The sequence below is a fragment of the Chiloscyllium punctatum genome, unplaced genomic scaffold, assembly GCF_047496795.1.
Source record: "Chiloscyllium punctatum isolate Juve2018m unplaced genomic scaffold, sChiPun1.3 scaffold_1907, whole genome shotgun sequence".
Classification (NCBI taxonomy): Eukaryota; Metazoa; Chordata; class Chondrichthyes; order Orectolobiformes; family Hemiscylliidae; genus Chiloscyllium; species Chiloscyllium punctatum.
In genome coordinates, this window is record NW_027311640.1 from 1 (window position 1) to 21,422 (window position 21,422).

The 21,422-nt window shown below is 45.7% G+C and overlaps 7 non-coding genes across 7 annotated transcripts; all 7 read right to left on the reverse strand.

Annotated features, from left to right (window-relative positions):
* Positions 1 to 365: 365 nt before the first annotated feature.
* Positions 366 to 438, reverse strand: trnav-aac (transfer RNA valine (anticodon AAC)). The gene has a single exon. It is a non-coding gene; the product is annotated as a tRNA-Val (tRNA).
* A 2,808-nt stretch (positions 439 to 3,246) lies between these two features.
* trnav-aac (transfer RNA valine (anticodon AAC)) lies at positions 3,247 to 3,319 on the reverse strand. The gene has a single exon. It is a non-coding gene; the product is annotated as a tRNA-Val (tRNA).
* A 2,787-nt stretch (positions 3,320 to 6,106) lies between these two features.
* Positions 6,107 to 6,179, reverse strand: trnav-aac (transfer RNA valine (anticodon AAC)). The gene has a single exon. It is a non-coding gene; the product is annotated as a tRNA-Val (tRNA).
* A 2,787-nt stretch (positions 6,180 to 8,966) lies between these two features.
* On the reverse strand, positions 8,967 to 9,039 carry trnav-aac (transfer RNA valine (anticodon AAC)). The gene has a single exon. It is a non-coding gene; the product is annotated as a tRNA-Val (tRNA).
* A 2,787-nt stretch (positions 9,040 to 11,826) lies between these two features.
* Positions 11,827 to 11,899, reverse strand: trnav-aac (transfer RNA valine (anticodon AAC)). The gene has a single exon. It is a non-coding gene; the product is annotated as a tRNA-Val (tRNA).
* Positions 11,900 to 17,546: 5,647 nt separating this feature from the next.
* On the reverse strand, positions 17,547 to 17,619 carry trnav-aac (transfer RNA valine (anticodon AAC)). The gene has a single exon. It is a non-coding gene; the product is annotated as a tRNA-Val (tRNA).
* A 2,787-nt stretch (positions 17,620 to 20,406) lies between these two features.
* trnav-aac (transfer RNA valine (anticodon AAC)) lies at positions 20,407 to 20,479 on the reverse strand. The gene has a single exon. It is a non-coding gene; the product is annotated as a tRNA-Val (tRNA).
* Positions 20,480 to 21,422: the final 943 nt, after the last annotated feature.

Here is a 21,422-nt window from a genome sequence, read left to right on the forward strand (position 1 = left end):
CAAATGAGGCCTTTCAGAGACGACTTTGGGGTACATTTGACAGACAGACAAGTTCAGGAATCCGTGGTGCGCTGTGACCTGCCTTTGAACCGGTCCGCCTACGCAAGGAATGCAAATGCGGTACTGCTTTTCGTGGAAGGATCAAAACGCGGCAAGGACACTCTCAAACAGAATGGCATATGCATCAGAACCAGGTTGGAGAAAAACTTTATAATGCTTTACACAGTAATTAAATGGAGTTGCCTTACATTTCACTACGAGAGCAGATTCTTTCAAGCAAATTCGAAGGCAGGTTTGCAGATGGGAAAGCAAGCAAGAAAGCTCCGTTCTTGTCCATGTAAAAGGCCGCAGTTGACGAACAAAGCAGTTTCTGCCCAGTTTCGAACTGGGGACCTTTCGCGTGTTAGGCGAACGTGATGACCACTACACTACAGAAACCAGCCGCGGTCGCCGCCCTGCGGCGCAGTGGCATCCAGCACTGAAAGTTGAAGCCATTCTCCGTTTCACCTTTCTGTTTCCAATTGCTCGTTGTTGTCCAGCGTAATTGACATCTTGAAAACGTTAAAAAAGACACGTGAAATTGATGACAATATATAGACAATGATTTCGTCAATGTTTGGACCGTAGGGCGAGGTGGAATAAGCTGGGACGACTTTCCCTGCAGCGTAACGGCTGCGATATGATCTTATGGAAGGGTTGTAAACTGAGTATTTCTGTGTTTTACCCAAATTGGGGTGAGTTGAAAACTCGAGAGCATAGGTTTAAGGTGAGTGGGCTGAAATTGACAAACGACCTGAGGCACATTTCCCACACAGAAGGTTGTGCGTGTATGGAATGAGCTCCCAGAGGAAGTGGAGGAGGCTATTACACTCAGAAAATTGCAAAGGTAATCGGATGAGTTTCTGGACAGGATGGGTTTAGAGGGATTGGGGCCAAATGCTGGGGAACGGGACTTGTTTAATTTTGGTTATGTGGTGAGCATGGATGAGATACACCTAAATATCTGTTTCCACGCCGTGTACCCCCATAACGTCTTGTTGCTAACACTGGCTTTAAAGGATTACTTTTTAGCGGAGTTTTCCATCGCAGTCTGTGGCACAATCGTTTAGTCTGTTCGACTGCTCACGGGAAAGGTAGTATTGTGAAACACTGCAGATACGAACGACTTCCTTAATTTTGCCCCGACTGACCATACTCCGTGAAATTTTCCCAGACCTCAATTGAGGAGTTTTGCTGCTCGAAGTTACCTCAGAAACCCTGTTAACTCGTAATGTGCTGAGCGAATCGCAAAACAGAAAGCATTTTTCACGGAACACAAACAAAACTGGCATGCCGAATGCATTTTCAGACAGAGAGATGCATGAATGCTAAATGTGTCACAGTCCGAGGGCATGAGTCATAAAGTAATCTCACAACTAACAACAGGGCAATTCCAAACTACTCTTTCAAACATACTGCAGCGTTAGTGCACCACCACTTTCCAGACAATGCTGAAAAGAGAGATAGAAAGAACATCATAAGAACGGGCCATAAAAAGTGAATTTCACCAATCACAGTCTCGATTAGATTACCTTTTCCTTCTGATGTCTCCAGGACGGAAATGAAGGAAATGGGAGAAATTCAATAACATATGACACCGAAATTCATTGGAACGATTTTCCCATTGGACAAAAAACCAAATAACGACGAGTCGAGTCACCGCAGGACTTTGTTTCACAACAGCGATGAAATAATAGTCTCCATTCGGTTCCAGTAAAAGCACAAATCGCTTTGGAACAGCAGAGCTGTTTGCGATTTTCCGCGCGGGAGGCGAACGCGATCTTGACAGCAGAGACACTTGGACACTTCGGTCAAATAACCATGAGCTGCTAGACATTACTACAATTTCGATTCTTGCTTTGCTAAATGATTTCACACATTGCTCGAAACAGGACGACTTTCACGTTTACACGGAACACGAAACACACCTGACTACAGGGAAAATGCACAAAGCTGAGCAGGCCGTGTTCCACATCAAACCGTGCAGCATTTATTCAGTCACTGTGTCTGTTTTGCAGAAGAAGGGTCCCAAAGAATGTTCTCCACCCTAAAACCGGAGGTCGCATTACAATCCGAGAACGACAGATCACATTGTGAGCATGCTCTGACCTCGGGGCCGGTTCGAGATGCCACTTTCCGTGCCTTTTACTTTAACCGTGCAATTTGCTGCAGAGATGTTCACTCCTGGACATGAGCCACGTGGATACCAACTGAGTCGGAAACCTGTGCGGCAATCGACGAGAAGCGATTCAATAAATTTTGCTAACTTCCATGGTGCTTATTGGAAATGCAGTTTCTGTTCAAGTCAATCGAAAAGGCAGTTTCTGAACATAGTAACAGAAGTCAAAAGGTAATTACCTCACCCCACCCCCACTCCGGAAGAGGTGCTAACTGCCCTTGAGTGCTTTCTGATCTCGATGTGAAGAGCTCACACGCCTCTGAGTCACCTTCAAGTCTCTGTTTGCGGAGTGAATCACAAAGAAGGACTTTTACCAGAGCTGCAACCGCCTCACTTCCCCACTCGCTCTCCCCTTTTACATTTTCCTGCTCGTCAGTGATTTAAAGAAAACCAAATGGATGCGATGTCATTCTGTAGCCTCTCTGTCGATTCCTCCGTTTCAGTTCCAACATGGCTTAGATCTCGGGGCGCACCTTAATATTAGCGGCGCTATGAAAGCACAGGTTCAAAGGTTCCTCTGAGAGTGTAAATTATTTCATTGCTGTTGCTGATTGAATGAGCCACTAACGTGCGAACTGCCCCAAAATATGATTCAGGAATCTGGTACCAACTCTCGCGCGTTGAATAACGACAGACAGCTTCCAAATGAGGCCTTTCAGAGACGACTTTGGGGTACATTTGACAGACAGACAAGTTCAGGAATCCGTGGTGCGCTGTGACACCTGCGCAGCAGCTTCTTCCCTGCCTTTGAACCGGGCCGCCTGCGCAAGGAATGCAAATGCGGTACTGCTTTTCGTGGAAGGATCAGAACGCGGCAAGGACACTCTCAAACAGAATGGCATATGCATCAGAACCAGGTTGGAGAAAAACTTTATAATGCTTTACACAGTAATTAAATGGAGTTGCCTTACATTTCACTACGAGAGCAGATTCTTTCAAGCAAATTCGAAGGCAGGTTTGCAGATGGGAAAGCAAGCAAGAAAGCTCCGTTCTTGTCCATGTAAAAGGCTGCAGTTGACGAACCAAGCAGTTTCTGCCCAGTTTCGAACTGGGGACCTTTCGCGTGTTAGGCGAACGTGATGACCACTACACTACAGAAACCAGCCGCGGTCGCCGCCCTGCGGCGCAGTGGCATCCAGCACTGAAAGTTGAAGCCATTCTCCGTTTCACCTTTCTGTTTCCAATCGCTCGTTGTTGTCCAGCGTAATTGACATCTTGAAAACGTTAAAAAAGACACGTGAAATTGATGACAATATATAGACAATGATTTCGTCAATGTTTGGACCGTAGGGCGAGGTGGAATAAGCTGGGACGACTTTCCCTGCAGCGTAACGGCTGCGATATGATCTTATGGAAGGGTTGTAAACTGAGTATTTCTGTGTTTTACCCAATTTGGGGTGAGTTGAAAACTCGAGAGCATAGGTTTAAGGTGAGTGGGCTGAAATTGACAAACGACCTGAGGCACATTTCCCACACAGAAGGTTGTGCGTGTATGGAATGAGCTCCCAGAGGAAGTGGAGGAGGCTATTACACTCAGAAAATTGCAAAGGTAATCGGATGAGTTTCTGGACAGGATGGGTTTAGAGGGATTGGGGCCAAATGCTGGGGAACGGGACTTGTTTAATTTTGGTTATGTGGTGAGCATGGATGAGATACACCTAAATATCTGTTTCCACGCCGTGTACCCCCATAACGTCTTGTTGCTAACACTGGCTTTAAAGGATTACTTTTTAGCGGAGTTTTCCATCGCAGTCTGTGGCACAATCGTTTAGTCTGTTCGACTGCTCACGGGAAAGGTAGTATTGTGAAACACTGCAGATACGAACGACTTCCTTAATTTTGCCCCGACTGACCATACTCCGTGAAATTTTCCCAGACCTCAATTGAGGAGTTTTGCTGCTCGAAGTTACCTCAGATACCCTGTTAACTCGTAATGTGCTGAGCGAATCGCAAAACAGAAAGCATTTTTCACGGAACACAAACAAAACTGGCATGCCGAATGCATTTTCAGACAGAGAGATGCATGAATGCTAAATGTGTCACAGTCCGAGGGCATGAGTCATAAAGTAATCTCACAACTAACAACAGGGCAATTCCAAACTACTCTTTCAAACATACTGCAGCGTTAGTGCACCACCACTTTCCAGACAATGCTGAAAAGAGAGATAGAAAGAACATCATAAGAACGGGCCATAAAAAGTCAATTTCACCAATCACAGTCTCGATTAGATTACCTTTTCCTTCTGATGTCTCCAGGACGGAAATGAAGGAAATGGGAGAAATTCAATAACATATGACACCGAAATTCATTGGAACGATTTTCCCATTGGACAAAAAACCAAATAACGACGAGTCGAGTTACCGCAGGACTTTGTTTCACAACAGCGATGAAATAATAGTCTCCATTCGGTTCCAGTAAAAGCACAAATCGCTTTGGAACAGCAGAGCTGTTTGCGATTTTCCGCGCGGGAGGCGAACGCGATCTTGACAGCAGAGACACTTGGACACTTCGGTCAAATAACCATGAGCTGCTAGACATTACTACAATTTCGATTCTTGCTTTGCTAAATGATTTCACACATTGCTCGAAACAGGACGACTTTCACGTTTACACGGAACACGAAACACACCTGACTACAGGGAAAATGCACAAAGCTGAGCAGGCCGTGTTCCACATCAAACCGTGCAGCATTTATTCAGTCACTGTGTCTGTTTTGCAGAAGAAGGGTCCCAAAGAATGTTCTCCACCCTAAAACCGGAGGTCGCATTACAATCCGAGAACGACAGATCACATTGTGAGCATGCTCTGACCTCGGGGCCGGTTCGAGATGCCACTTTCCGTGCCTTTTACTTTAACCGTGCAATTTGCTGCAGAGATGTTCACTCCTGGACATGAGCCACGTGGATGCCAACTGAGTCGGAAACCTGTGCGGCAATCGACGAGAAGCGATTCAATAAATTTTGCTAACTTCCATGGTGCTTATTGGAAATGCAGTTTCTGTTCAAGTCAATCGAAAAGGCAGTTTCTGAACATAGTAACAGAAGTCAAAAGGTAATTACCTCACCCCACCCCCACTCCGGAAGAGGTGCTAACTGCCCTTGAGTGCTTTCTGATCTCGATGTGAAGAGCTCACACGCCTCTGAGTCACCTTCAAGTCTCTGTTTGCGGAGTGAATCACAAAGAAGGACTTTTACCAGAGCTGCAACCGCCTCACTTCCCCACTCGCTCTCCCCTTTTACATTTTCCTGCTCGTCAGTGATTTAAAGAAAACCAAATGGATGCGATGTCATTCTGTAGCCTCTCTGTCGATTCCTCCGTTTCAGTTCCAACATGGCTTAGATCTCGGGGCGCACCTTAATATTAGCGGCGCTATGAAAGCACAGGTTCAAAGGTTCCTCTGAGAGTGTAAATTATTTCATTGCTGTTGCTGATTGAATGAGCCACTAACGTGCGAACTGCCCCAAAATATGATTCAGGAATCTGGTACCAACTCTCGCGCGTTGAATAACGACAGACAGCTTCCAAATGAGGCCTTTCAGAGACGACTTTGGGGTACATTTGACAGACAGACAAGTTCAGGAATCCGTGGTGCGCTGTGACCTGCCTTTGAACCGGTCCGCCTACGCAAGGAATGCAAATGCGGTACTGCTTTTCGTGGAAGGATCAGAACGCGGCAAGGACACTCTCAAACAGAATGGCATATGCATCAGAACCAGGTTGGAGAAAAACTTTATAATGCTTTACACAGTAATTAAATGGAGTTGCCTTACATTTCACTACGAGAGCAGATTCTTTCAAGCAAATTCGAAGGCAGGTTTGCAGATGGGAAAGCAAGCAAGAAAGCTCCGTTCTTGTCCATGTAAAAGGCCGCAGTTGACGAACAAAGCAGTTTCTGCCCAGTTTCGAACTGGGGACCTTTCGCGTGTTAGGCGAACGTGATGACCACTACACTACAGAAACCAGCCGCGGTCGCCGCCCTGCGGCGCAGTGGCATCCAGCACTGAAAGTTGAAGCCATTCTCCGTTTCACCTTTCTGTTTCCAATTGCTCGTTGTTGTCCAGCGTAATTGACATCTTGAAAACGTTAAAAAAGACACGTGAAATTGATGACAATATATAGACAATGATTTCGTCAATGTTTGGACCGTAGGGCGAGGTGGAATAAGCTGGGACGACTTTCCCTGCAGCGTAACGGCTGCGATATGATCTTATGGAAGGGTTGTAAACTGAGTATTTCTGTGTTTTACCCAAATTGGGGTGAGTTGAAAACTCGAGAGCATAGGTTTAAGGTGAGTGGGCTGAAATTGACAAACGACCTGAGGCACATTTCCCACACAGAAGGTTGTGCGTGTATGGAATGAGCTCCCAGAGGAAGTGGAGGAGGCTATTACACTCAGAAAATTGCAAAGGTAATCGGATGAGTTTCTGGACAGGATGGGTTTAGAGGGATTGGGGCCAAATGCTGGGGAACGGGACTTGTTTAATTTTGGTTATGTGGTGAGCATGGATGAGATACACCTAAATATCTGTTTCCACGCCGTGTACCCCCATAACGTCTTGTTGCTAACACTGGCTTTAAAGGATTACTTTTTAGCGGAGTTTTCCATCGCAGTCTGTGGCACAATCGTTTAGTCTGTTCGACTGCTCACGGGAAAGGTAGTATTGTGAAACACTGCAGATACGAACGACTTCCTTAATTTTGCCCCGACTGACCATACTCCGTGAAATTTTCCCAGACCTCAATTGAGGAGTTTTGCTGCTCGAAGTTACCTCAGAAACCCTGTTAACTCGTAATGTGCTGAGCGAATCGCAAAACAGAAAGCATTTTTCACGGAACACAAACAAAACTGGCATGCCGAATGCATTTTCAGACAGAGAGATGCATGAATGCTAAATGTGTCACAGTCCGAGGGCATGAGTCATAAAGTAATCTCACAACTAACAACAGGGCAATTCCAAACTACTCTTTCAAACATACTGCAGCGTTAGTGCACCACCACTTTCCAGACAATGCTGAAAAGAGAGATAGAAAGAACATCATAAGAACGGGCCATAAAAAGTCAATTTCACCAATCACAGTCTCGATTAGATTACCTTTTCCTTCTGATGTCTCCAGGACGGAAATGAAGGAAATGGGAGAAATTCAATAACATATGACACCGAAATTCATTGGAACGATTTTCCCATTGGACAAAAAACCAAATAACGACGAGTCGAGTCACCGCAGGACTTTGTTTCACAACAGCGATGAAATAATAGTCTCCATTCGGTTCCAGTAAAAGCACAAATCGCTTTGGAACAGCAGAGCTGTTTGCGATTTTCCGCGCGGGAGGCGAACGCGATCTTGACAGCAGAGACACTTGGACACTTCGGTCAAATAACCATGAGCTGCTAGACATTACTACAATTTCGATTCTTGCTTTGCTAAATGATTTCACACATTGCTCGAAACAGGACGACTTTCACGTTTACACGGAACACGAAACACACCTGACTACAGGGAAAATGCACAAAGCTGAGCAGGCCGTGTTCCACATCAAACCGTGCAGCATTTATTCAGTCACTGTGTCTGTTTTGCAGAAGAAGGGTCCCAAAGAATGTTCTCCACCCTAAAACCGGAGGTCGCATTACAATCCGAGAACGACAGATCACATTGTGAGCATGCTCTGACCTCGGGGCCGGTTCGAGATGCCACTTTCCGTGCCTTTTACTTTAACCGTGCAATTTGCTGCAGAGATGTTCACTCCTGGACATGAGCCACGTGGATACCAACTGAGTCGGAAACCTGTGCGGCAATCGACGAGAAGCGATTCAATAAATTTTGCTAACTTCCATGGTGCTTATTGGAAATGCAGTTTCTGTTCAAGTCAATCGAAAAGGCAGTTTCTGAACATAGTAACAGAAGTCAAAAGGTAATTACCTCACCCCACCCCCACTCCGGAAGAGGTGCTAACTGCCCTTGAGTGCTTTCTGATCTCGATGTGAAGAGCTCACACGCCTCTGAGTCACCTTCAAGTCTCTGTTTGCGGAGTGAATCACAAAGAAGGACTTTTACCAGAGCTGCAACCGCCTCACTTCCCCACTCGCTCTCCCCTTTTACATTTTCCTGCTCGTCAGTGATTTAAAGAAAACCAAATGGATGCGATGTCATTCTGTAGCCTCTCTGTCGATTCCTCCGTTTCAGTTCCAACATGGCTTAGATCTCGGGGCGCACCTTAATATTAGCGGCGCTATGAAAGCACAGGTTCAAAGGTTCCTCTGAGAGTGTAAATTATTTCATTGCTGTTGCTGATTGAATGAGCCACTAACGTGCGAACTGCCCCAAAATATGATTCAGGAATCTGGTACCAACTCTCGCGCGTTGAATAACGACAGACAGCTTCCAAATGAGGCCTTTCAGAGACGACTTTGGGGTACATTTGACAGACAGACAAGTTCAGGAATCCGTGGTGCGCTGTGACCTGCCTTTGAACCGGTCCGCCTACGCAAGGAATGCAAATGCGGTACTGCTTTTCGTGGAAGGATCAGAACGCGGCAAGGACACTCTCAAACAGAATGGCATATGCATCAGAACCAGGTTGGAGAAAAACTTTATAATGCTTTACACAGTAATTAAATGGAGTTGCCTTACATTTCACTACGAGAGCAGATTCTTTCAAGCAAATTCGAAGGCAGGTTTGCAGATGGGAAAGCAAGCAAGAAAGCTCCGTTCTTGTCCATGTAAAAGGCCGCAGTTGACGAACAAAGCAGTTTCTGCCCAGTTTCGAACTGGGGACCTTTCGCGTGTTAGGCGAACGTGATGACCACTACACTACAGAAACCAGCCGCGGTCGCCGCCCTGCGGCGCAGTGGCATCCAGCACTGAAAGTTGAAGCCATTCTCCGTTTCACCTTTCTGTTTCCAATTGCTCGTTGTTGTCCAGCGTAATTGACATCTTGAAAACGTTAAAAAAGACACGTGAAATTGATGACAATATATAGACAATGATTTCGTCAATGTTTGGACCGTAGGGCGAGGTGGAATAAGCTGGGACGACTTTCCCTGCAGCGTAACGGCTGCGATATGATCTTATGGAAGGGTTGTAAACTGAGTATTTCTGTGTTTTACCCAAATTGGGGTGAGTTGAAAACTCGAGAGCATAGGTTTAAGGTGAGTGGGCTGAAATTGACAAACGACCTGAGGCACATTTCCCACACAGAAGGTTGTGCGTGTATGGAATGAGCTCCCAGAGGAAGTGGAGGAGGCTATTACACTCAGAAAATTGCAAAGGTAATCGGATGAGTTTCTGGACAGGATGGGTTTAGAGGGATTGGGGCCAAATGCTGGGGAACGGGACTTGTTTAATTTTGGTTATGTGGTGAGCATGGATGAGATACACCTAAATATCTGTTTCCACGCCGTGTACCCCCATAACGTCTTGTTGCTAACACTGGCTTTAAAGGATTACTTTTTAGCGGAGTTTTCCATCGCAGTCTGTGGCACAATCGTTTAGTCTGTTCGACTGCTCACGGGAAAGGTAGTATTGTGAAACACTGCAGATACGAACGACTTCCTTAATTTTGCCCCGACTGACCATACTCCGTGAAATTTTCCCAGACCTCAATTGAGGAGTTTTGCTGCTCGAAGTTACCTCAGAAACCCTGTTAACTCGTAATGTGCTGAGCGAATCGCAAAACAGAAAGCATTTTTCACGGAACACAAACAAAACTGGCATGCCGAATGCATTTTCAGACAGAGAGATGCATGAATGCTAAATGTGTCACAGTCCGAGGGCATGAGTCATAAAGTAATCTCACGACTAACAACAGGGCAATTCCAAACTACTCTTTCAAACATACTGCAGCGTTAGTGCACCACCACTTTCCAGACAATGCTGAAAAGAGAGATAGAAAGAACATCATAAGAACGGGCCATAAAAAGTCAATTTCACCAATCACAGTCTCGATTAGATTACCTTTTCCTTCTGATGTCTCCAGGACGGAAATGAAGGAAATGGGAGAAATTCAATAACATATGACACCGAAATTCATTGGAACGATTTTCCCATTGGACAAAAAACCAAATAACGACGAGTCGAGTCACCGCAGGACTTTGTTTCACAACAGCGATGAAATAATAGTCTCCATTCGGTTCCAGTAAAAGCACAAATCGCTTTGGAACAGCAGAGCTGTTTGCGATTTTCCGCGCGGGAGGCGAACGCGATCTTGACAGCAGAGACACTTGGACACTTCGGTCAAATAACCATGAGCTGCTAGACATTACTACAATTTCGATTCTTGCTTTGCTAAATGATTTCACACATTGCTCGAAACAGGACGACTTTCACGTTTACACGGAACACGAAACACACCTGACTACAGGGAAAATGCACAAAGCTGAGCAGGCCGTGTTCCACATCAAACCGTGCAGCATTTATTCAGTCACTGTGTCTGTTTTGCAGAAGAAGGGTCCCAAAGAATGTTCTCCACCCTAAAACCGGAGGTCGCATTACAATCCGAGAACGACAGATCACATTGTGAGCATGCTCTGACCTCGGGGCCGGTTCGAGATGCCACTTTCCGTGCCTTTTACTTTAACCGTGCAATTTGCTGCAGAGATGTTCACTCCTGGACATGAGCCACGTGGATACCAACTGAGTCGGAAACCTGTGCGGCAATCGACGAGAAGCGATTCAATAAATTTTGCTAACTTCCATGGTGCTTATTGGAAATGCAGTTTCTGTTCAAGTCAATCGAAAAGGCAGTTTCTGAACATAGTAACAGAAGTCAAAAGGTAATTACCTCACCCCACCCCCACTCCGGAAGAGGTGCTAACTGCCCTTGAGTGCTTTCTGATCTCGATGTGAAGAGCTCACACGCCTCTGAGTCACCTTCAAGTCTCTGTTTGCGGAGTGAATCACAAAGAAGGACTTTTACCAGAGCTGCAACCGCCTCACTTCCCCACTCGCTCTCCCCTTTTACATTTTCCTGCTCGTCAGTGATTTAAAGAAAACCAAATGGATGCGATGTCATTCTGTAGCCTCTCTGTCGATTCCTCCGTTTCAGTTCCAACATGGCTTAGATCTCGGGGCGCACCTTAATATTAGCGGCGCTATGAAAGCACAGGTTCAAAGGTTCCTCTGAGAGTGTAAATTATTTCATTGCTGTTGCTGATTGAATGAGCCACTAACGTGCGAACTGCCCCAAAATATGATTCAGGAATCTGGTACCAACTCTCGCGCGTTGAATAACGACAGACAGCTTCCAAATGAGGCCTTTCAGAGACGACTTTGGGGTACATTTGACAGACAGACAAGTTCAGGAATCCGTGGTGCGCTGTGACCTGCCTTTGAGCCGGTCCGCCTACGCAAGGAATGCAAATGCGGTACTGCTTTTCGTGGAAGGATCAGAACGCGGCAAGGACACTCTCAAACAGAATGGCATATGCATCAGAACCAGGTTGGAGAAAAACTTTATAATGCTTTACACAGTAATTAAATGGAGTTGCCTTACATTTCACTACGAGAGCAGATTCTTTCAAGCAAATTCGAAGGCAGGTTTGCAGATGGGAAAGCAAGCAAGAAAGCTCCGTTCTTGTCCATGTAAAAGGCCGCAGTTGACGAACAAAGCAGTTTCTGCCCAGTTTCGAACTGGGGACCTTTCGCGTGTTAGGCGAACGTGATGACCACTACACTACAGAAACCAGCCGCGGTCGCCGCCCTGCGGCGCAGTGGCATCCAGCACTGAAAGTTGAAGCCATTCTCCGTTTCACCTTTCTGTTTCCAATTGCTCGTTGTTGTCCAGCGTAATTGACATCTTGAAAACGTTAAAAAAGACACGTGAAATTGATGACAATATATAGACAATGATTTCGTCAATGTTTGGACCGTAGGGCGAGGTGGAATAAGCTGGGACGACTTTCCCTGCAGCGTAACGGCTGCGATATGATCTTATGGAAGGGTTGTAAACTGAGTATTTCTGTGTTTTACCCAAATTGGGGTGAGTTGAAAACTCGAGAGCATAGGTTTAAGGTGAGTGGGCTGAAATTGACAAACGACCTGAGGCACATTTCCCACACAGAAGGTTGTGCGTGTATGGAATGAGCTCCCAGAGGAAGTGGAGGAGGCTATTACACTCAGAAAATTGCAAAGGTAATCGGATGAGTTTCTGGACAGGATGGGTTTAGAGGGATTGGGGCCAAATGCTGGGGAACGGGACTTGTTTAATTTTGGTTATGTGGTGAGCATGGATGAGATACACCTAAATATCTGTTTCCACGCCGTGTACCCCCATAACGTCTTGTTGCTAACACTGGCTTTAAAGGATTACTTTTTAGCGGAGTTTTCCATCGCAGTCTGTGGCACAATCGTTTAGTCTGTTCGACTGCTCACGGGAAAGGTAGTATTGTGAAACACTGCAGATACGAACGACTTCCTTAATTTTGCCCCGACTGACCATACTCCGTGAAATTTTCCCAGACCTCAATTGAGGAGTTTTGCTGCTCGAAGTTACCTCAGAAACCCTGTTAACTCGTAATGTGCTGAGCGAATCGCAAAACAGAAAGCATTTTTCACGGAACACAAACAAAACTGGCATGCCGAATGCATTTTCAGACAGAGAGATGCATGAATGCTAAATGTGTCACAGTCCGAGGGCATGAGTCATAAAGTAATCTCACAACTAACAACAGGGCAATTCCAAACTACTCTTTCAAACATACTGCAGCGTTAGTGCACCACCACTTTCCAGACAATGCTGAAAAGAGAGATAGAAAGAACATCATAAGAACGGGCCATAAAAAGTGAATTTCACCAATCACAGTCTCGATTAGATTACCTTTTCCTTCTGATGTCTCCAGGACGGAAATGAAGGAAATGGGAGAAATTCAATAACATATGACACCGAAATTCATTGGAACGATTTTCCCATTGGACAAAAAACCAAATAACGACGAGTCGAGTCACCGCAGGACTTTGTTTCACAACAGCGATGAAATAATAGTCTCCATTCGGTTCCAGTAAAAGCACAAATCGCTTTGGAACAGCAGAGCTGTTTGCGATTTTCCGCGCGGGAGGCGAACGCGATCTTGACAGCAGAGACACTTGGACACTTCGGTCAAATAACCATGAGCTGCTAGACATTACTACAATTTCGATTCTTGCTTTGCTAAATGATTTCACACATTGCTCGAAACAGGACGACTTTCACGTTTACACGGAACACGAAACACACCTGACTACAGGGAAAATGCACAAAGCTGAGCAGGCCGTGTTCCACATCAAACCGTGCAGCATTTATTCAGTCACTGTGTCTGTTTTGCAGAAGAAGGGTCCCAAAGAATGTTCTCCACCCTAAAACCGGAGGTCGCATTACAATCCGAGAACGACAGATCACATTGTGAGCATGCTCTGACCTCGGGGCCGGTTCGAGATGCCACTTTCCGTGCCTTTTACTTTAACCGTGCAATTTGCTGCAGAGATGTTCACTCCTGGACATGAGCCACGTGGATACCAACTGAGTCGGAAACCTGTGCGGCAATCGACGAGAAGCGATTCAATAAATTTTGCTAACTTCCATGGTGCTTATTGGAAATGCAGTTTCTGTTCAAGTCAATCGAAAAGGCAGTTTCTGAACATAGTAACAGAAGTCAAAAGGTAATTACCTCACCCCACCCCCACTCCGGAAGAGGTGCTAACTGCCCTTGAGTGCTTTCTGATCTCGATGTGAAGAGCTCACACGCCTCTGAGTCACCTTCAAGTCTCTGTTTGCGGAGTGAATCACAAAGAAGGACTTTTACCAGAGCTGCAACCGCCTCACTTCCCCACTCGCTCTCCCCTTTTACATTTTCCTGCTCGTCAGTGATTTAAAGAAAACCAAATGGATGCGATGTCATTCTGTAGCCTCTCTGTCGATTCCTCCGTTTCAGTTCCAACATGGCTTAGATCTCGGGGCGCACCTTAATATTAGCGGCGCTATGAAAGCACAGGTTCAAAGGTTCCTCTGAGAGTGTAAATTATTTCATTGCTGTTGCTGATTGAATGAGCCACTAACGTGCGAACTGCCCCAAAATATGATTCAGGAATCTGGTACCAACTCTCGCGCGTTGAATAACGACAGACAGCTTCCAAATGAGGCCTTTCAGAGACGACTTTGGAGTACATTTGACAGACAGACAAGTTCAGGAATCCGTGGTGCGCTGTGACCTGCCTTTGAACCGGTCCGCCTACGCAAGGAATGCAAATGCGGTACTGCTTTTCGTGGAAGGATCAGAACGCGGCAAGGACACTCTCAAACAGAATGGCATATGCATCAGAACCAGGTTGGAGAAAAACTTTATAATGCTTTACACAGTAATTAAATGGAGTTGCCTTACATTTCACTACGAGAGCAGATTCTTTCAAGCAAATTCGAAGGCAGGTTTGCAGATGGGAAAGCAAGCAAGAAAGCTCCGTTCTTGTCCATGTAAAAGGCCGCAGTTGACGAACAAAGCAGTTTATGCCCAGTTTCGAACTGGGGACCTTTCGCGTGTTAGGCGAACGTGATGACCACTACACTACAGAAACCAGCCGCGGTCGCCGCCCTGCGGCGCAGTGGCATCCAGCACTGAAAGTTGAAGCCATTCTCCGTTTCACCTTTCTGTTTCCAATTGCTCGTTGTTGTCCAGCGTAATTGACATCTTGAAAACGTTAAAAAAGACACGTGAAATTGATGACAATATATAGACAATGATTTCGTCAATGTTTGGACCGTAGGGCGAGGTGGAATAAGCTGGGACGACTTTCCCTGCAGCGTAACGGCTGCGATATGATCTTATGGAAGGGTTGTAAACTGAGTATTTCTGTGTTTTACCCAAATTGGGGTGAGTTGAAAACTCGAGAGCATAGGTTTAAGGTGAGTGGGCTGAAATTGACAAACGACCTGAGGCACATTTCCCACACAGAAGGTTGTGCGTGTATGGAATGAGCTCCCAGAGGAAGTGGAGGAGGCTATTACACTCAGAAAATTGCAAAGGTAATCGGATGAGTTTCTGGACAGGATGGGTTTAGAGGGATTGGGGCCAAATGCTGGGGAACGGGACTTGTTTAATTTTGGTTATGTGGTGAGCATGGATGAGATACACCTAAATATCTGTTTCCACGCCGTGTACCCCCATAACGTCTTGTTGCTAACACTGGCTTTAAAGGATTACTTTTTAGCGGAGTTTTCCATCGCAGTCTGTGGCACAATCGTTTAGTCTGTTCGACTGCTCACGGGAAAGGTAGTATTGTGAAACACTGCAGATACGAACGACTTCCTTAATTTTGCCCCGACTGACCATACTCCGTGAAATTTTCCCAGACCTCAATTGAGGAGTTTTGCTGCTCGAAGTTACCTCAGAAACCCTGTTAACTCGTAATGTGCTGAGCGAATCGCAAAACAGAAAGCATTTTTCACGGAACACAAACAAAACTGGCATGCCGAATGCATTTTCAGACAGAGAGATGCATGAATGCTAAATGTGTCACAGTCCGAGGGCATGAGTCATAAAGTAATCTCACAACTAACAACAGGGCAATTCCAAACTACTCTTTCAAACATACTGCAGCGTTAGTGCACCACCACTTTCCAGACAATGCTGAAAAGAGAGATAGAAAGAACATCATAAGAACGGGCCATAAAAAGTCAATTTCACCAATCACAGTCTCGATTAGATTACCTTTTCCTTCTGATGTCTCCAGGACGGAAATGAAGGAAATGGGAGAAATTCAATAACATATGACACCGAAATTCATTGGAACGATTTTCCCATTGGACAAAAAACCAAATAACGACGAGTCGAGTCACCGCAGGACTTTGTTTCACAACAGCGATGAAATAATAGTCTCCATTCGGTTCCAGTAAAAGCACAAATCGCTTTGGAACAGCAGAGCTGTTTGCGATTTTCCGCGCGGGAGGCGAACGCGATCTTGACAGCAGAGACACTTGGACACTTCGGTCAAATAACCATGAGCTGCTAGACATTACTACAATTTCGATTCTTGCTTTGCTAAATGATTTCACACATTGCTCGAAACAGGACGACTTTCACGTTTACACGGAACACGAAACACACCTGACTACAGGGAAAATGCACAAAGCTGAGCAGGCCGTGTTCCACATCAAACCGTGCAGCATTTATTCAGTCACTGTGTCTGTTTTGCAGAAGAAGGGTCCCAAAGAATGTTCTCCACCCTAAAACCGGAGGTCGCATTACAATCCGAGAACGACAGATCACATTGTGAGCATGCTCTGACCTCGGGGCCGGTTCGAGATGCCACTTTCCGTGCCTTTTACTTTAACCGTGCAATTTGCTGCAGAGATGTTCACTCCTGGACATGAGCCACGTGGATACCAACTGAGTCGGAAACCTGTGCGGCAATCGACGAGAAGCGATTCAATAAATTTTGCTAACTTCCATGGTGCTTATTGGAAATGCAGTTTCTGTTCAAGTCAATCGAAAAGGCAGTTTCTGAACATAGTAACAGAAGTCAAAAGGTAATTACCTCACCCCACCCCCACTCCGGAAGAGGTGCTAACTGCCCTTGAGTGCTTTCTGATCTCGATGTGAAGAGCTCACACGCCTCTGAGTCACCTTCAAGTCTCTGTTTGCGGAGTGAATCACAAAGAAGGACTTTTACCAGAGCTGCAACCGCCTCACTTCCCCACTCGCTCTCCCCTTTTACATTTTCCTGCTCGTCAGTGATTTAAAGAAAACCAAATGGATGCGATGTCATTCTGTAGCCTCTCTGTCGATTCCTCCGTTTCAGTTCCAACATGGCTTAGATCTCGGGGCGCACCTTAATATTAGCGGCGCTATGAAAGCACAGGTTCAAAGGTTCCTCTGAGAGTGTAAATTATTTCATTGCTGTTGCTGATTGAATGAGCCACTAACGTGCGAACTGCCCCAAAATATGATTCAGGAATCTGGTACCAACTCTCGCGCGTTGAATAACGACAGACAGCTTCCAAATGAGGCCTTTCAGAGACGACTTTGGGGTACATTTGACAGACAGACAAGTTCAGGAATCCGTGGTGCGCTGTGACCTGCCTTTGAACCGGTCCGCCTACGCAAGGAATGCAAATGCGGTACTGCTTTTCGTGGAAGGATCAGAACGCGGCAAGGACACTCTCAAACAGAATGGCATATGCATCAGAACCAGGTTGGAGAAAAACTTTATAATGCTTTACACAGTAATTAAATGGAGTTGCCTTACATTTCACTACGAGAGCAGATTCTTTCAAGCAAATTCGAAGGCAGGTTTGCAGATGGGAAAGCAAGCAAGAAAGCTCCGTTCTTGTCCATGTAAAAGGCCGCAGTTGACGAACAAAGCAGTTTCTGCCCAGTTTCGAACTGGGGACCTTTCGCGTGTTAGGCGAACGTGATGACCACTACACTACAGAAACCAGCCGCGGTCGCCGCCCTGCGGCGCAGTGGCATCCAGCACTGAAAGTTGAAGCCATTCTCCGTTTCACCTTTCTGTTTCCAATTGCTCGTTGTTGTCCAGCGTAATTGACATCTTGAAAACGTTAAAAAAGACACGTGAAATTGATGACAATATATAGACAATGATTTCGTCAATGTTTGGACCGTAGGGCGAGGTGGAATAAGCTGGGACGACTTTCCCTGCAGCGTAACGGCTGCGATATGATCTTATGGAAGGGTTGTAAACTGAGTATTTCTGTGTTTTACCCAAATTGGGGTGAGTTGAAAACTCGAGAGCATAGGTTTAAGGTGAGTGGGCTGAAATTGACAAACGACCTGAGGCACATTTCCCACACAGAAGGTTGTGCGTGTATGGAATGAGCTCCCAGAGGAAGTGGAGGAGGCTATTACACTCAGAAAATTGCAAAGGTAATCGGATGAGTTTCTGGACAGGATGGGTTTAGAGTGATTGGGGCCAAATGCTGGGGAACGGGACTTGTTTAATTTTGGTTATGTGGTGAGCATGGATGAGATACACCTAAATATCTGTTTCCACGCCGTGTACCCCCATAACGTCTTGTTGCTAACACTGGCTTTAAAGGATTACTTTTTAGCGGAGTTTTCCATCGCAGTCTGTGGCACAATCGTTTAGTCTGTTCGACTGCTCACGGGAAAGGTAGTATTGTGAAACACTGCAGATACGAACGACTTCCTTAATTTTGCCCCGACTGACCATACTCCGTGAAATTTTCCCAGACCTCAATTGAGGAGTTTTGCTGCTCGAAGTTACCTCAGAAACCCTGTTAACTCGTAATGTGCTGAGCGAATCGCAAAACAGAAAGCATTTTTCACGGAACACAAACAAAACTGGCATGCCGAATGCATTTTCAGACAGAGAGATGCATGAATGCTAAATGTGTCACAGTCCGAGGGCATGAGTCATAAAGTAATCTCACGACTAACAACAGGGCAATTCCAAACTACTCTTTCAAACATACTGCAGCGTTAGTGCACCACCACTTTCCAGACAATGCTGAAAAGAGAGATAGAAAGAACATCATAAGAACGGGCCATAAAAAGTCAATTTCACCAATCACAGTCTCGATTAGATTACCTTTTCCTTCTGATGTCTCCAGGACGGAAATGAAGGAAATGGGAGAAATTCAATAACATATGACACCGAAATTCATTGGAACGATTTTCCCATTGGACAAAAAACCAAATAACGACGAGTCGAGTCACCGCAGGACTTTGTTTCACAACAGCGATGAAATAATAGTCTCCATTCGGTTCCAGTAAAAGCACAAATCGCTTTGGAACAGCAGAGCTGTTTGCGATTTTCCGCGCGGGAGGCGAACGCGATCTTGACAGCAGAGACACTTGGACACTTCGGTCAAATAACCATGAGCTGCTAGACATTACTACAATTTCGATTCTTGCTTTGCTAAATGATTTCACACATTGCTCGAAACAGGACGACTTTCACGTTTACACGGAACACGAAACACACCTGACTACAGGGAAAATGCACAAAGCTGAGCAGGCCGTGTTCCACATCAAACCGTGCAGCATTTATTCAGTCACTGTGTCTGTTTTGCAGAAGAAGGGTCCCAAAGAATGTTCTCCACCCTAAAACCGGAGGTCGCATTACAATCCGAGAACGACAGATCACATTGTGAGCATGCTCTGACCTCGGGGCCGGTTCGAGATGCCACTTTCCGTGCCTTTTACTTTAACCGTGCAATTTGCTGCAGAGATGTTCACTCCTGGACATGAGCCACGTGGATACCAACTGAGTCGGAAACCTGTGCGGCAATCGACGAGAAGCGATTCAATAAATTTTGCTAACTTCCATGGTGCTTATTGGAAATGCAGTTTCTGTTCAAGTCAATCGAAAAGGCAGTTTCTGAACATAGTAACAGAAGTCAAAAGGTAATTACCTCACCCCACCCCCACTCCGGAAGAGGTGCTAACTGCCCTTGAGTGCTTTCTGATCTCGATGTGAAGAGCTCACACGCCTCTGAGTCACCTTCAAGTCTCTGTTTGCGGAGTGAATCACAAAGAAGGACTTTTACCAGAGCTGCAACCGCCTCACTTCCCCACTCGCTCTCCCCTTTTACATTTTCCTGCTCGTCAGTGATTTAAAGAAAACCAAATGGATGCGATGTCATTCTGTAGCCTCTCTGTCGATTCCTCCGTTTCAGTTCCAACATGGCTTAGATCTCGGGGCGCACCTTAATATTAGCGGCGCTATGAAAGCACAGGTTCAAAGGTTCCTCTGAGAGTGTAAATTATTTCATTGCTGTTGCTGATTGAATGAGCCACTAACGTGCGAACTGCCCCAAAATATGATTCAGGAATCTGGTACCAACTCTCGCGCGTTGAATAACGACAGACAGCTTCCAAATGAGGCCTTTCAGAGACGACTTTGGGGTACATTTGACAGACAGACAAGTTCAGGAATCCGTGGTGCGCTGTGACCTGCCTTTGAGCCGGTCCGCCTACGCAAGGAATGCAAATGCGGTACTGCTTTTCGTGGAAGGATCAGAACGCGGCAAGGACACTCTCAAACAGAATGGCATATGCATCAGAACCAGGTTGGAGAAAAACTTTATAATGCTTTACACAGTAATTAAATGGAGTTGCCTTACATTTCACTACGAGAGCAGATTCTTTCAAGCAAATTCGAAGGCAGGTTTGCAGATGGGAAAGCAAGCAAGAAAGCTCCGTTCTTGTCCATGTAAAAGGCCGCAGTTGACGAACAAAGCAGTTTCTGCCCAGTTTCGAACTGGGGACCTTTCGCGTGTTAGGCGAACGTGATGACCACTACACTACAGAAACCAGCCGCGGTCGCCGCCCTGCGGCGCAGTGGCATCCAGCACTGAAAGTTGAAGCCATTCTCCGTTTCACCTTTCTGTTTCCAATTGCTCGTTGTTGTCCAGCGTAATTGACATCTTGAAAACGTTAAAAAAGACACGTGAAATTGATGACAATATATAGACAATGATTTCGTCAATGTTTGGACCGTAGGGCGAGGTGGAATAAGCTGGGACGACTTTCCCTGCAGCGTAACGGCTGCGATATGATCTTATGGAAGGGTTGTAAACTGAGTATTTCTGTGTTTTACCCAAATTGGGGTGAGTTGAAAACTCGAGAGCATAGGTTTAAGGTGAGTGGGCTGAAATTGACAAACGACCTGAGGCACATTTCCCACACAGAAGGTTGTGCGTGTATGGAATGAGCTCCCAGAGGAAGTGGAGGAGGCTATTACACTCAGAAAATTGCAAAGGTAATCGGATGAGTTTCTGGACAGGATGGGTTTAGAGGGATTGGGGCCAAATGCTGGGGAACGGGACTTGTTTAATTTTGGTTATGTGGTGAGCATGGATGAGATACACCTAAATATCTGTTTCCACGCCGTGTACCCCCATAACGTCTTGTTGCTAACACTGGCTTTAAAGGATTACTTTTTAGCGGAGTTTTCCATCGCAGTCTGTGGCACAATCGTTTAGTCTGTTCGACTGCTCACGGGAAAGGTAGTATTGTGAAACACTGCAGATACGAACGACTTCCTTAATTTTGCCCCGACTGACCATACTCCGTGAAATTTTCCCAGACCTCAATTGAGGAGTTTTGCTGCTCGAAGTTACCTCAGAAACCCTGTTAACTCGTAATGTGCTGAGCGAATCGCAAAACAGAAAGCATTTTTCACGGAACACAAACAAAACTGGCATGCCGAATGCATTTTCAGACAGAGAGATGCATGAATGCTAAATGTGTCACA